We start from the raw sequence: 3,546 nt of genomic DNA, 5'->3' as shown, positions 1-3,546 counted from the left end.
ATACATATCCTCAACATATACTACCCTCTGCATAAGCCACGCGTAACTTTCAATGAAATCTTCCTTCGCGCGATAAAAATGACAGCCAAAGAGCCTCTAGTGATCGCTGGAGACTTCAATGCTCCCAGCCTTCATTGGGGCTGCCACTTCGAACAGGCAAGAGGAGGTAAGCGGGCGGAGCTCATCTCCACCCTTAGCCTCACGTTACTCACGGAACCGGTGTATCCCACCCGAGTGGGGAATTCGGTAACCCTCGACACGTGTCCAGACCTTTCTCTTGTTACAAATGCTAGAGCGGCTGCCTGGGAGAACTTCGGGGATTCTCTAGGGAGCGATCACCTCCTTCTCCGGATTACACTCGTGGCGAAGGCAGCGCGCAAAAAATGGGGTCAGGCGAAGCTGACCGATTGGCACAAATTCCGAAATCACACTATCCCTCCCGTACTAATTTCCGGCGGCTACGCGGAGTGGGCCAACCACATATACAACATTCAGAAACTACACTTCACAACAGTACAAAGCACCGAAGAGATCCCCGCAGTGGACACCCACCTCCTGCATTTGTGGGAGGCGCGCCGGAGCTTAACTAAACGGTGGGAAAAGCAGAAAACAAATCACAAATTACGCCACCGCATAGCCAAACTCACAGAGCAGGCTGCAGCGTACGCTATCGAACTCTCAGATGCAAATTCGATAGCACGCTGCGACGCCGCAGCTCATCAGATGAGGTCGAAGCGGACGTGGCGTCTCTTTTGCAGTCTAATCGACCCCTCCCAAACGAGAGGGGAGACGCAAAAGCAGCTCCGGCGGGCTCTGCAAGGGTATCAAGGTACGACGGCGCAACTTGCCGACACTCTATGCGACAGATATCTCTGTCGTACGAAGGACCCGCCTGGGCCTGAGTACATGTACTCTGGCAGGCCTAATGAAACACTTGATGCCCCTATTGAGTTGCACGACCTTAAGGCGGCCTTAGCAAAATACGCCGTTGTACAGCTCCGGGGCGGGATCACATAACAGTGAACCTGTTGGCGAACCTACCCGACTCAGCCTACCTCCAGTGATTAGAATACATCAACCAAATCTGGGGCGGGCGTCCCCCCCCCCCCGAAGGGAAAACGTCACTTGTGACGTTTATCCCTAAAACCGGTAAGGCCGTGAATACGGACAACCTGAGGCCCATATCACTGACCTCATGTGCGGGCAAGCTCATGGAGACCATGGTAAGGGATCGCCTCTCTCCATACCTGGAGAGTAAGGGCTTCTTGCAGTCACCATGTTCGGGTTTCGCCCCCACATGTCTGCACAGGATGTCCTCCTCCAGCTGCACAGGGATGTAATACGACCCACAACTATGCAACACAATGACAAAGCCATCCTCGCCCTTGATCTGAAAGGGGCTTTCGACAATGTTAAACACGGAAGCATCCTGGTCAACTTGAGTTCTACCGATTGTGGGGCTAGGGCCAACGCGTATGTACGAGATTTTTTGACTGATCGCCAGGCCTTTCTTCGGATTGAGGGCGAGGAATACGGCCCTTACATGATGGGAACACGGGGTACCCCTCATGGAGCGTTGTTATCACCGCTCCTATTCAACATAGCTATGATGCGCCTCCCAAGCCAATTGGCCCGGGTGGAAGGCATTCAACACGCGTTATATGCAGATGACATTACAATTTGGACCACTGAGGGGAGCCTTGGGGACATGGAGTACCGCCTTCAGCAGGCCACTTCCATAATCGATGCGTATGCTATTGACTGTGGGCTCCAATGTGCTCCAGCGAAATCAGAGCTTCTGCATGTCAGAGCGAACCCAAAGGATAGAACAGCAATTCACATCTCTCTGTCAGGAAGTCCTATTAGAGAGGTGGAGGAGCTCCGAGTTCTGGGCCTTTTCATTCACCACAGACTCAGACCGGACTCCACCATTGTGAAGCTCAAGAGAGTCGGCGAACAGGTATGGCACATGATCCGCCGCGTTTCCAACAAGCGGGGCGGTCTGCGGGGCAGAGACGCGCTTCGCCTCGTCTATTCCTTCGTGACTAGCACGATCTTCTACGCCGTGCCATATCTCCGCACTACTAAGCAAGACGAGGCGCGAATAGACGCCATCATCCGCAAGGCAACTAAGCGAGCCCTGGAACTCCCGGTCGCTACCTCTAATGCCAAACTCAAGGCATTGGGGGTGCTAAACTCCTACCAGGAGCTGCGGGAGGCCCACCTCGTGAACCAATACACGCGTCTCATGCAGAGGGCCCCTGGGCTCCGCCTGCTAAACCACTTACACATCCAACACGGCTGCATTGCAGAGGAGGCGGAGCGTATCCCATTATTGTGGCGCCATATGCTCTGGGTCTCCCCGCTCCCCCGTAACATGGACACCGACATGCACGAAAACAGACGACAAGCGCGGGCTCGGGCTCTAGAGAGACAACACGGCTCCCGACCCGGTGTATATTATGTAGACGTAGCAGGGCAATCGCCCACGGGATTTTACACGGCCGCTGTCGTTCCCCAGGAAATGCACATTGATGGACTCTCTTTTCGAGCCCCGAATTCAATGCGAGCCTAGGAAGTTGCGATAGCGCTTGCTGCCGCCCACGCCAATTCGAGAATCATCATTACGGATTCCCGAAAAGCATGTGATCATTACTCGGCAGGGGAGATCTCCCCCTTAGCTTCTCGCATTCTAAGACGGACTGCCACTGATCAAACACCGAAAAGAATCATTTCGGCTCCTGGCCATCAGGGCTTACGAGCTAATGAGGCCGCTGACGCGGCTGCCCGAGCGCTTATTCACCGGGCTCCTCATCCCAGCTCTTCTGGCTCGGATACTGACCAGCCGCTGCTGCCATTCAGGCAAATATTAACGCATTATCGCGAAAACCACCGCCTTTTCCCGGCCCCTGCAAACGGGTTGAGTAAGACGGAGGAGCGAACTTTAAGGCGCCTGCAGACAGTTACTCTACTTTGTCCTGCAATCTTAAAACATTACGATCCTAACACGGATGGGCGATGCCCGCACTGTGGGGAGACCTGTGATATCTTCCACATGGTGTGGGCATGCACTCAATATCCCCACCTCCCCCCTTCCCCTACACCTTCCAGAGAGGCATGGGAGACTGCCCTCCTCCAATGCTCCACGCTTGAGTCCCAAAGGGCTCTGGTGAAACGGGCGAGAGACGGGGCATTGTCATGCGGTGTCCCGGACTAGGGACGCCGACCATGTAGCGGGGCCATTCTGTGGCTCCCAAACTCTATTTCAGCAATGAAAAGTTTTCACCACCACGTGACCCCAGAGGCAGTTATGCGCACTTGCTTTCCTTAAACTGATCGGAGTGTGAAACGTTGTCAACTCCTGCGCCAATGAACACAATGAACGACAGCGGCTTTGACTTCAGCGCCGGGTATCTGGCACAACGTTGTCAATGCCTGCAGCCTACATCTCTCTCTCTCTCATCACTCTACGTACAGTCAGGGACAAAAGTCTCCGGACCACGTGTTCCGCAAACGAAGGTTATAGCTTTACTATCAGACAGCGGC

The 3,546-nt window shown here is 54.3% G+C and overlaps 1 pseudogene; it reads left to right on the top strand.

Annotated features, from left to right (window-relative positions):
* Nucleotides 1-1,282: 1,282 nt before the first annotated feature.
* LOC149348283 (uncharacterized) lies at nt 1,283-3,217 on the top strand (annotated as a pseudogene).
* Nucleotides 3,218-3,546: the final 329 nt, after the last annotated feature.

The sequence above is a fragment of the Amblyomma mixtum genome, chromosome 4 (assembly GCF_055824585.1).
Source record: "Amblyomma mixtum isolate Tamu chromosome 4, ASM5582458v1, whole genome shotgun sequence".
NCBI classification, from domain to species: Eukaryota; Metazoa; Arthropoda; class Arachnida; order Ixodida; family Ixodidae; genus Amblyomma; species Amblyomma mixtum.
This window is presented reverse-complemented; position numbering and strand designations above follow the sequence as displayed.